The sequence below is a fragment of the Pseudophryne corroboree genome, chromosome 3 (assembly GCF_028390025.1).
Source record: "Pseudophryne corroboree isolate aPseCor3 chromosome 3, aPseCor3.hap2, whole genome shotgun sequence".
NCBI classification, from domain to species: Eukaryota; Metazoa; Chordata; class Amphibia; order Anura; family Myobatrachidae; genus Pseudophryne; species Pseudophryne corroboree.
In genome coordinates, this window is record NC_086446.1 from 343981151 (window position 1) to 343994246 (window position 13096).

The 13096-nt window shown below is 45.7% G+C and overlaps 1 protein-coding gene across 3 annotated transcripts in view; it reads left to right on the plus strand.

The window, feature by feature from the left end:
* Positions 1 to 13096, plus strand: part of MLLT6 (MLLT6, PHD finger containing) — a 167571-nt gene that overhangs the window by 40637 nt on the left and 113838 nt on the right. The gene's annotated exons all lie outside the window — the stretch shown is intronic.

The window sequence follows — 13096 nt, forward strand, 5'->3', positions numbered from 1 at the left end:
CGTCCGGGCACAGTATCCTAACTGAGGCTTGGAGGAGGGTCATAGGGGGAGGAGCCAGTGCACACCAGATAGTCCTAAAGCTTTCTTTAGATGTGCCCAGTCTCCTGCGGAGCCGCTATTCCCCATGGTCCTTACGGAGTTCCCAGCATCCACTACGGACTACGAGAAATAGAATTATCGGTAAGTAAATTCTTATTTTTTCATTTTTTAAATGTAATTTATGTTGAATACATGTGCTAGGCAAGGAAGAGAGTGCGGTGATGTAGAATCTGTTTCAATATAATAGTCATAAAATAAACAGCGAAAGTAATACCTCAGCTAATGGTTAACATTACTGCCTTACAAGACTTAGGTCATGGGTTTGATTCCCACCATGACCCTAACTGTGTGGTGTCTGTATATCCTCTCCATACTTGCATGGGTTTTCTCTGGGTACTCTGGTTTCCTCCCACAAAAAAATACTGGTAGGTTAATTGACTCCCAGCAAAAAAAAAAGAAAATTATTAACTCTAGCGTGAATGTGTTTGCATGTACATGTGGTAGGGAATATAGGGCCTAATTCAGATCTGATCTCTGGGCTGCGTTTTTTAATTTCCTGCGATCAGATAGTCGCCGCCTACAGGGGGAGGGTAAAATCGCTCTGCAAGTGTGCGATCGCATGTGTTGCAGAGCTGCAATCAGCTTTGTGCAGTCTCTGCGCAGCCCAGGACTTACTTATCCAGTGCGAATGAATCCTGCTGATCGGGGCCGGAGCTGACGTCAGACACCCTCCCTGAAAATGCTTGAGCCTGCCTGCATTTTTCTGGACACTCCCTGAAAATGGTCAGTTGCCACCCACAATCAGCCTCTTCCTGTCAATCACCTTGCAAACGCCCGTGCAAATGGATCCTTCGCACCATCCCCTCAATGACCGCCGATGCCCGTTGTAGCCGTCCGACGCGCCTGCGCATTGCGGTGCATATACACTCGCAGTTCGGATCTGATCGCCCGCTGTGCGAAAACGCACAGCAGCGATCAGATCTGAATTAGGCCCATAGATTGTAAACTCCACTGCGGCAGGTATCAATATGAACGGCCAAATATTCTGTGTTTAGCTCTGCGGTATTTGTTTGCGCTAAATAAATAATTGGTAATAATAATAATAATCATAATAATAGTTAATTTTTTGAAAATAATAACATAAGATTCTCTAGAAATAAAAGTATGTCATGGTAAGCAATTCTTATTTGTTATTGATAGATTACCTTTGAGTAAATTGCAGTCATGACTCTTCAACAAATAGTTCAAGTCAAGTTGTATTTTGTTACTACTCAAGCTGTATAATGAGAACAAAATAATCATGTTATACTTTGAGTTAACTGGGAGTTTTCATTGTGGTTGTTCAGATTTATTTTATTTTTAAAGATAGCTACAGGAAAGAGCAATATGTATAGTATTACAGCAAGTTGTACTGCATCTGCTGATTATTTCAAATGAATACCATGATTGCATAGTTTAGGTACATTGAGAAAGAGTGTTTTTTTGTTTTTTGTTTGTTTTTTAACTCTGTAAAGATTTAGTTGGCTGTCTTATTGGTATGTAATGCCTGTTTGTGTAAGTTAATTTATTGCCTTAGTTTGAAGTGCGATTGTATTGGGGGAGGAGTTTGCAATCGTTGCATTCACATGGAAATTGTTCCTATTTAAAGTCTAGTATTCGTCTGGAAGCCGTCGGCTGGGAGTGCTTCCATAGAAGTGCTGACATAAAAGTGTTATTATAATATTAGCAATATACCTGCGTTAAACCAAAGGAGAACAGAAGGAAAACAACAACACACCAAAACTATGACATATGGACTGTCTTAATGCGTCAAAAGTATGTAATTCATCTTATGCATATTATCTGTCTTTTTAACTAAGAAAAGACATTCCCAGTCTGCTCACTACAGTTCTCTATTATGCAAACTCATGTATTTTCTTGATGTAATGAATTGCTTGTAATTGGCATTGCATGTGTGGGGAAGTGGTTCAGTGAAACAGTTTTATTACTGCATGCTGTCTGGTGTTTACCTCCTTTGACCATTTGGCCATTTGTGGACAGGTGTACTATATCTTTTCATTTAGTGAGGTGTAGTCGTGGTGTAAAAGACAGAGTGTGATTCCTGATTTGGGGGGGGGGGGGGGGGGGGGGGAACAAACAAACACTGAACAACATCACCGAACAGGTAATTTCAACTTTAAACTTGTTATTTTTTTGTACTGTCTGCACATGGCTACTAATAACAGATGCACAGACAAAATTCTTAAAGCTATGTGTGCAAATGCTAGGAGCTTAGGAGACAAAATTCCAGAGCTAATTGCGAAAATGACAAGGGATAACCTGGATATTGTCGCAATTACGGAGTCATGGTGCAATGAGAATCATGACTGGGACATAGCTATACCAGGATACAATTTATTTAGGAAGGATAGAATGGGAAGAATAGGAGGAGGGGTAGCAATGTATGTGAAAAAAAGTATAAATGCTACTTTAATGCAAAATGTTGAGGACAAAACTGAGGTCCTTTGGGTCACCACGGAAACTGGGGAGAAGGACATTATTCGCATTGGGGTGATCTATAGACCACCAGGCCAGGGGCAGGATTTGGACAGGAACCTATTGTTGGACATCTCTAAAATGGCTTTAAAGGGAGAAGTTATAATCATGGGAGACTTTAATTTACCTGATGTAAATTGGGAGGGGTCCTTTGCAAGTTCAGCTACAAGTGGCAAATTTCTAAATTCCTTACAGGGAGCATCTCTCAAGCAATTGGTGAGGAAGCCCACTCGCAAAGACTCAATATTAGATTTGATTCTTACAAATGGTGACAGGATATCAGACATATATGTGGGTGAGCACCTGGGATCCAGTGATCATCAAGCAGTATGGCTTAGTATAAAGACAGGATCCAACTCCTGTCACACAAAAACAAAGGTGTTGGATTTTAGAAATGCTGACTTTGCAAAAATGGGGAGATGTTTAAGTGATTCATTGGCGGACTGGAGGAACTTGGAATGAGTGCAGGAGAGATAGGAAAAACTGAAAAGTGCAACACTAAGGGCAACAGACCTTTGTATCAAAAGGGTTAGGAAAAGCACCAGGAAAAGGAAGCCAATCTGGTTCACAAAAGAAGTATCAACTAGTGTGAAAGCAAAAAAGATGGCAAACAGATTCAAAATAATAATGACAAAGAGGTGTATCTTGACAGACGGAAGGATGCTAAGAAAGTGATCAGACGTGCAAAGGCAGAAGCTGAGGAGACAATGGCCCAGTCGGTAGATAAAGGGGGCAAAACTTTTTTTAAGTATAGAAATGAAAGGAGAAAATCAAATGGAGGAATAATAAGACTTAAGACAGAGAGTGAGAATTTGGTGGAGGGAGACAAGGCAATAGCAGATCACCTAAATAATTATTTTTGCTCAGTATTTACTACAGAAGGAGAAGGGAAGGGGCCACAATTATGTTGCAAGGACATTCATAAAAATAAGGTAGATGAAAGTACATTTACAGAGGAGAAGGTCCTAACTGAACTTTCAAAACTAAAAGTGGATAAATCAATGGGGCCAGATGGGATACACCCAAGGATACTAAAAGAGCTAAAAGATGTGCTGGTGGCACCATTAACAGAATTATTTAACCAGTCACTAAATACAGGTGCCATTCCAGAGGACTGGAAAAGAGCAAATGTAGTTCCATTGTACAAAAGTGGAAGCAAGGAAGAAGCAAGTAACTACAGACCAGTAAGCCTTACATCAGTAGTGGGGAAAGTAATGGAAAAACTACTAAAAGAAAGAGTTTGAATATCTTAAATCAAACAACTTACATGATCCAAAACAGCATGGATTTACTGGTGGGAGATCATGCCAAACAAATCTTATTGACTCTTTTGACTCTGTGATGAAAATAATAGATCAAGGGGGAGCTGTAGATGTAGCATATCTAGACTTTAGTAAGGCATTTGACACTGTCCCACATCGCAGACTGCTAAATAAACTTGAAAGTGTGGGGGTGGATTATAGAATAGTTAAATGGATAAGAACCTGGTTGCAGGATAGGAAACAGACAGTTGTAGTAAATGGAGTGCAATCTATGGAGGGAAATGTTACCAGTGGAGTACCCCAGGGATCTGTACTCGGACCAGTTCTCTTTAATATCTTTGTTGGTGACATTGCAGATGGTATTGAAGGGAAAGTATGCCTTTTTGCAGATGATACAAAGATATGCAACATGTTAGACACCCAGGAGGGGTAAAACAAATGATCGATGACCTAGCTAGGCTTGAAAAATGGTCAAGAACATGGCAACTACAGTTTAGTGCTAAAAAATGCAAAATCATGCACTTGGGTCTCAAAAACCCAAAGGCTAAATATCAAGGGTACTATAATGGAAACTACTGAGGAGGAAAGGGATTTAGGAGTCACTATTTCAAGTGACTTAAAGGCAGGAAAGCAATGCAACAAAGCAATGAGAAAGGCAAGTCAGATGCTTGGTTGCATAGGGAGAGGAATCAGTAGCAGGAAAAGAGAAGTAATAATGCCACTGTATAGGTCATTGGTGCGGCCTCATCTGGAATACTGTGTCCAGTTCTGGAGACCATATCTCCAGAAGGATATAAATACATTAGAGAGTGTACAAAGAAGGGCAACTAAAATGGTGCATGGCCTACATCACAAAACTTACCCGGAAAGGCTAAAAGATCTTAACATGTATAGTATGGAGGAGAGAAGGGAAAGGGGAGACATGATAGAAACTTTCAAATATACCAAAGGTTTTAACAAAGTTCAGGAGGGAAACATTTTTCAAAGGAAGAGAAGTATTAGAACTCGAGGACATACACTGAAACTGGAGGGAGGCAGGTTCAGGGGAAATTTAAGGAAAAATTATTTCACAGAAAGGGTAGTGGATAAGTGGAATAGCCTCCCATCAGAGGTGGTAGAGACTAAGACTGTGGAGCAGTTTAAACATGCTTGGGATAGGCATGTGAATATCCTTACAAGGAATTAAGGTTCAAAGAGGGTTGCGATTACCTAAAGGATAAAAAAAATGGGCAGACTAGATGGGCCAAGTGGTTCTTATCTGATGTCAAATTCTATGTTTCTATGTTAGAACATAGCAAGGCTGACAATATGCTGCAGTACTCTAGTCGGGATGCTGTCAGAATCCTGATGGTCAGAATCCCGATGATAAATATTTGGATTAGGGATAGCCACTAGCGGGACGGTTATAATTAGACTGTGTGTGTGTGTCTGGGATGGGGGGGTGTAGGGTTATGCTATGGGAGGGGACAGTTAGGGTTAGGGTGCGGGGGTGGGGGTTAGGGTTAAAATACTTACTGGGATCTGTCAGGATTTTGACAGTCTGGATACCACTGTCGGCATCCTGACCGTTTGGATTGTCACAGCCAGGATTTCATACCCAACTCCGCTGGTCTACTTTCTTGACTGTTAAAGCAGATTGTACATGTGTAGCATTTTTTGTGTAATTGAATATGAGGTTTGCAGTATTAGTACTGATTGGCTACTAAGACAACAGATCTAAATAGTGCACTTTGCAGGTAGCTAATGGGAAGTAGGCAAATACAACTTAAAAAAAAAGAATCAAATCTGTAAACAGATGGTTGGGAAATTATAACTGAATCCAATTCAAAAACATGCCTCATTCTTCCCATGGACAGCAAATACAGTTGCTTAGCTTGAACAGCATACAAATAGTTATGCTGCAGGGCATAATTAATGTGCTTGATTACTGCACACGTGGTCAGATACAATCTGCCATTAGCAGTTGGCACATGAAAGATCTCAGTCAGATGTTATTTGTGGTAGATGGCCAGTTTGGTTTGAAATTGTGACATCACAATATGCTGGCACTATATAAACAATACATAAATGACTGTGACCCTTTACTATTATGATATTTCTCTGACGTCCTAGTGGATGCTGGGAACTCCGTAAGGACCATGGGGAATAGCGGCTCCGCAGGAGACTGGGCACAAAAGTAAAGCTTTAGGACTACCTGGTGTGCACTGGCTCCTCCCCCTATGACCCTCCTCCAAGCCTCAGTTAGATTTTTGTGCCCGAACGAGAAGGGTGCACACTAGGGGCTCTCCTGAGCTGCTTAGTGAAAAGTTTAGTTTTAGGTTTTTTATTTTCAGTGAGACCTGCTGGCAACAGGCTCACTGCATCGAGGGACTAAGGGGAGAAGAAGCGAACTCACCTGCGTGCAGAGTGGATTGGGCTTCTTAGGCTACTGGACACCATTAGCTCCAGAGGGATCGAACACAGGCCCAGCCATGGAGTCCGGTCCCAGAGCCGCGCCGCCGGCCCCCTTACAGAGCCAGAAGCAAGAAGAGGTCCGGAAAATCGGCGGCAGAAGACATCCTGTCTTCACCAAGGTAGCGCACAGCACTGCAGCTGTGCGCCATTGCTCCTCAGCACACTTCACACTTCGGTCACTGAGGGTGCAGGGCGCTAGGGGGGGGTGCCCTGAGCAGCAATAAAAACACCTTGGCTGGCGAAAATACATCACATATAGCCCCCAGGGCTATATGGATGAATTTTAACCCCTGCCAGATTACACTGAAAAACGGGAGAAAAGGCCACCGAGAAAGGGGCGGAGCCTATCTCCTCAGCACACTGGCGCCATTTTCCCTCACAGCTCCGTTGGAGGGAAGCTCCCTGGCTCTCCCCTGCAGTCACTACACTACAGAAAGGGTTAAAAAGAGAGGGGGGCACTAATTAGGCGCAGTATAAACAATACAGCAGCTATAAGGGGAAAAACACTTATATAAGGTTATCCCTGTATATATATATAGCGCTCTGGTGTGTGCTGGCAAACTCTCCCTCTGTCTCCCCAAAGGGCTAGTGGGGTCCTGTCCTCTATCAGAGCATTCCCTGTGTGTGTGCTGTGTGTCGGTACGTTTGTGTCGACATGTATGAGGAGGAAAATGATGTGGAGGCGGAGCAAATTGCCTGTAATAGGGATGTCACCCCCTAGGGGGTCGACACCTGAGTGGATAAACTGCTGGAAGGAATTACATGACAGTGTCCGCTCTTTACAAAAGACAGGGATTGACATGAGACAGCCGGCTACTCAGCTTGTGCCTGTCCAGACGTCTCATAGGCCGTCAGGGGCTCTAAAGCGCCCGTTACCTCAGATGGCAAATACAGACGCCGACACGGATACTGACTCCAGTGTCGACGGGGAAGAGACAAATATGACTTCCAGTAGGGCCACACGTTACATGATTGAGGCAATGGAAAATGTTTTACACATTTCTGATAATACGAGTACCACCAATAGGGGTATTATGTTCAGTGAGGAAAAACTACCTGTAGTTTTCCTGAATCTGAGAAATTAAATGAGGTGTGTGATGAAGCGTGGGTTTCCCCCGATAAAAAACTGATAATTTCTAAAAAGTTATTGGCATATATCCTTTCCCGCCAGAGGTTAGGGTGCGTTGGGAAACACCCCCTAGGGGGGATAAAGCGCTCACACGCTTGTCAAAACAAGGGCTCTACCCTCTCCTGAGATGGCCGCCCTTAAGGATCCTGCTGATAGAAAGCAGGAGGGTATCCTAAAATGTATTTACACACATACTGGTGTTATACTGCGACCAGCAATCGCCTCAGCCTGGATGTGCAGTGCTGGGTTGGCGTGGTCGGATTCCCTGACTGAAAATATTGATATCCTAGATAGGGACAGTATATTATTGCCTGTAGAGCATTTAAAAGATGCATTTCTATATATGTGTGATGCACAGCGGGATATTTGCCGACTGGCATCAAGAGTAAGTGCGCTGTCCATTTCTGCCAGAAGAGGGTTATGGACACGACAGTGGTCAGGTGATGCGGATTCCAAATGGCATATGGAAGTATTGCCTTATAAAGGGGAGGAGTTATTTGGGGTCGGTCTTTCAGACCTGGTGGCCACGGCAACAGCTGGGAAATCCACGTTTTTACCCCAGGTCGCCTCTCAACATAAGAAGACGCCGTATTATCAGGCGCAGTCCTTTCGTTCCCATAAGGGCACGTGGGCAAAAGGTTCCTCATTTCTGCCCCGTGACAGAGAGGGAAACGGCTGCAGAAATCAGCCAGTTCCCAGGAACAGAAGCCCTCCCCCGCCTCTGCCAAGCCCTCAGCATGACGCTGGGGCTTTACAAGCAGACAGGGAGGCAGTGTTGGAAGCCATTCACAAGCTGTATTCCCAGCAGGTGATAATTAAGGTACCCCTCCTGCAACAGGGAAAGGGGTATTACTCCACACTGTTGTGGTACCGAAGCCGGACGGCTCGGTGAGACCGATTTTAAATCTAAAATCTTTGAACACTTACATACAGAGGTTCAAATTCAAGAGAAGGGGACTACATGGTGTCTCTGGACATCAAGGATGCTTACCTTCATGTCCAAATTTACCCTTCTCACCAAGGGTACCTCAGGTTTGTGGTACAGAACTGTCACTATCAGTTTCAGACGCTGCCGTTTGGATGGTCCACGGCACCCCGGGTCTTTACCAAGGTAATGGCCGAAATGATGATACTCCTTCGAAGGAAGGGAGTTTTAGTTATCCCTTACTTGGACGATCTCCTGATAAGGGTAAGATCCTGGGAACAGTTGGAGGTCGGTGTAGCACTATCTCAGGTAGTGTTGCGACAGCACGATTGGATTCTCAATATTCCAAAATCGCAGCTGGTTCCGACGACTCGTCTTCTGTTCCTAGGGATGATTCTGGACACAGTTCAGAAAAAGGTGTTTCTCCCGGAGGAGAGAGCCAGGGAGTTATCCGAGCTAGTCAGGAACCTCCTAAAACCGAGCCAAGTCTCAGTGCATCAATGCACAAGGGTTCTGGGAAAAATGGTAGCTTCCTACGAAGAAAAGCCATTCGGCAGATTCCACGCAAGAACTTTCCAGTGGGACCTGCTGGACAAATGGTCCGGGTCGCATCTTAAGATGCATCAGCGGATAACCCGGTCACCAAGGACAAGGGTGTCCCTCCTGTGGTGGTTGCAGAGTGCTCATCTTCTAGAGGGCCGCAGAGTCGGCATTCAGGACTGGGTCCTGGTGACCACGGATGCCAGCCTGCGAGGCTGGGGAGCAGTCACACAGGGAAGAAATTTCCAGGGCTTATGGTCAAGCCTGGAGACATCATTTCACATAAATATCCTGGAGCTAAGGGCCATTTACAAGGGATGCAGTCACTTTACCTCCAATCATAATCCCGACGGACTATATACCGACACCCATTGACCGATGGTCGAAATCCCGACAAGGTCTAAATACCGACACGGACTAAATACCGACATGTAAAATACTGACAAGGTCTAAATACCGACATGTAAAATGCCGACAGGTCGAAATACCGACACAATTTTTTCATGATTTTTTTCATTAAAACCGACTTGTTCATACTTTACCGTCCCAGTGGACCTAGAGGGGGAATATAATAGTGTGCCCGAAGCATGGCGAGCGCAGCGGTACACTTTATATGGTGTCCATGTTGATTTATGTCGACATACACACAAAAAAACATCAAAAAATGCATGTCGGTATTTCGACCTGTCGACATTTTACATGTCGGTATTTAGACCTTGTCGGTATTTTACATGTCGGTATTTAGTCCGTGTCGGTATTTAGACCTTGTCGGGATTTCGACCATCGGTCAATGGGTGTCGGTATATAGACCGTCGGGATTATGATTGGCGGGATTTCATACCGATCCCATTTACAATGCTCTCAGCTTAGCAAGACCTCTGCTTCAAGGTCAGCCGGTGTTGATCCAGTCGGACAACATCACGGCAGTCACCCATGTAAACAGACAGGGTGGCACAAGAAGCAGTCAATGGCAGAAGCTGCAAGGATTCTTAGCTGGGCGGAAAATCATGGGATAGCACTGTCAGCAGTATTCATTCCGGGAGTGGACAACTGGGAAGCAGACTTCCTCAGCAGGCACGGCCTCCACCCGGGAGAGTGGGGACTTCACCCAGAAGTCTTCCACATGATTGTAAACCATTGGGAAAAAACCAAAGGTGGACATGATGGCGTCCCGCCTAAACAAAAAATTGGACAGGTATTGCGCCAGGTCAAGGGAACCTCAGGCAATAGCTGTGGACGCTCTGGTAACACCGTGGGTGTACCAGTCAGTGTATGTGTTCCCTCCTCTTCCTCTCATACCAAAAGTACTGAGAATTATAAGACGGAGGGGAGTAAGAACTATACTCGTGGCTCCGGATTGGCCAAGAAGGACTTGGTACCCGAACTTCAAGAGATGCTCACGGAGGACCCGTGGCCTCTACCTCTAAGAAGGGACCTGCTCCAGCAAGGACCCTGTCTATTCCAAGACTTACCGCGGCTGCGTTTAACGGCAGGGCGGTTGAACGCCGGATCCTGAAGGAAAAAGGCATTCCGGATGAAGTCATCCCTACCCTGATCAAGCCAGGAAGGATGTAACCGCAAAGCATTATCACCGCATTTGGCGAAAATATGTTGCGGGGTGCGAGGCCAGTAAGGCCCCGATGGAGGAATTTTCAACTAGGTCGATTCCTGCATTTCCTGTAAACAGGAGTGTCTATGTGCCTAAAATTGGGGTCCATTAAGGTTCAAATTTCGGCCCTGTCAATTTTCTTCCAGAAAGAACTAACTTCAGTTCCTGAAGTTCAGACGTTTTGTAAAAGGGGTACTGCATATACAGCCTCCTTTTGTGCCTCCAGTGGCACCTTGGGATCTCAATGTAGTTTTTGGGTTCCTAAAGTCACATTGGTTTGAACCACTTGAATCTGTGGAGTTAAAATATCTCACATGGAAAGTGGTCATGTTGTTGGTCCTGGCCTCGGCCAGGCGCGTGTCAGAATTGGGGGCTTTATCCTGTAAAGGCCCTTATCTGATCTTCCAGACAGGGCGGAATTGAGGACTCATCCTCAATTTCTCCCTAAGCTGTTTTCAGCGTTTCACGTGAACCAGCCTATTGTGGTACCTGCGGCTACTAGGGACTTGGAGGACTCCAAGTTGCTGGACGTAGTCAGGGCCCTGAAAATATATGTTTCCAGGACGGCTGGAGTCAGAAAATCTGACTCGCTGTTTATCCTGTATGCACCCAACAAGCTGGGTGCTCCTGCTTCTAAGCAGACTATTGCTCGTTGGATTTGTAGCACAATTCAGCTTGCACATTCTGTGGCAGGCCTGCCACAGCCAAAATCTGTAAAAGCCCATTCCACACGGAAAGTGGGCTCATCTTGGGCGACTGCCCGAGGAGTCTCGGCTTTACAACTTTGCCGAGCAGCTACTTGGTCGCTGTCACGATCCGGGTATCTGGACGCCATTTCTTACCTATCAGATGCCTCCTAAGGCTGGCTCAGCGCTCCAGGACCGGATCCCATCTGTTATCCTGATGTGCACATTCCCGCATCCTCTCCTGTCTCTCTGGACGCAGTCACAGTAACGCCTTATACATCTGGCATGGCGTCTCCCGCGGCCTCCGCCGCCGTCCCTGAGCTTCTGCATTCAGAGTGGCGATTACGTCAGCCGCGGCCTCCGCTGTGTCCGCGTGGTCGGATGTGCATCTGTCAGCCTGGCGTCTCCTGTCTCCGGTGGCCGGCGCCGCCATTACTGTTTTCCAGACCACATGGATTACAATCCAAACTTCTCTCCAAGTGTCTGCATGGGCGCAGCCATCTTGGATTCTGTCAGCTGATCATTCCTACCAATCCGTTGTCAGTATTATTAATTTGCATAATTGCCTAGCCAATGCCTTCCTTGCTGCAGGTATAAATAGGTTGTGCCTGAGCAAGGAAGGCGTCAGTGCTTTGGTTGTCAAACCTAGTTCCAGTTTGTCTCTCTTCTGTGAATGTCTTCCAGGTTCCAGCTCCTGTCTCCAGACTTCTGCTATAGAGACCCGCACCAGCATTCCATCTGCGGTGTAGCCTGACTCTCCGATCCATTCTGGACTCACCTGTTTCCAGCTACAACATCACCTGCTTCCAGCTCAGCTTCCAGCAGTGTACAGCTTCTCTTAAAGGACCGGTGTCCTTTCTGCAGTTTACCACTCTCCACCGGTATTATTATTTCTCCGCTCTCAAATTCTACATTTCATCTATATTGCATCGCTCTCAAGCTTTATTTATTATTTAACTGGTTCCAGCCAGTATCCACTCCGTGCCAACACCTGTCTGGTTCTAACCAGTACCCACAGCAGCATTTTATCTACAGCAGTCCAGCTTTCCCTGGAACACCAGCTGGTACGACCCTGGGCTTTCCTCATTGCTACAGTTGAGCCTGGTAAGGACTTTCCAACTTGCAGATAATAAGAACTGTCTCATACCACCAGAGCTCTGTGGCCCCTGCCACCCTGTAGTACCCAGGAACTGTATTATTATTTCTCTGCTGATTTTTATGTTACTTTTTACTGCTACTGTGATGCATGGAGTTTGTCATAAATAAATATCATTGACTTTTACTCAAGTTGTCGTGGTCACGCCTTCGGGCGGTTTCTCTTCATGTTACTTACATGTCCAGGGGTCTGATACAACCTCCCAGGTTCCGGTACATCTCAGCCCCTACAACTGAGGCTGCCTTCCGTCAGCTCAGGCCCTCAGTTGTGACAGTAAGCACTGACCAAATGAATCCAGCCGGAGACCAGGATCAAGCGGCCAGGCCGATGCAAGAACTGGCAGCCCGACTTGAACATCAGGAGGCTGCACAGGGCCACATCATCCGCTGTCTCCAGGATCTCTCTACTCGGCTGGATGGGATTCAGACAACTCTCCGTGGATCAGGCGCATCTGGGGCGTCAACCACAGTGACTCCAACTATAACCCCACCCACCTTACCCGTTTCTGCTCCACGTCTTCACCTTCCAACGCCAGCAAAATTTGACGGATCTCCAAGATTCTGCAGGGGATTTCTCAACCAGTGTGAGATTCAGTTTGAGCTACAACCTGGCAATTTTCCCAGTGACCGTACAAAAATTGCCTACATCATCTCTCTTCTCAGTGGCTCAGCCCTTGACTGGGCATCACCGTTATGGGAGAGGTCCGACACCCTGCTATCTTCTTACACTGCATTCGTGTCAACATTCAGGCGCATCTTCGA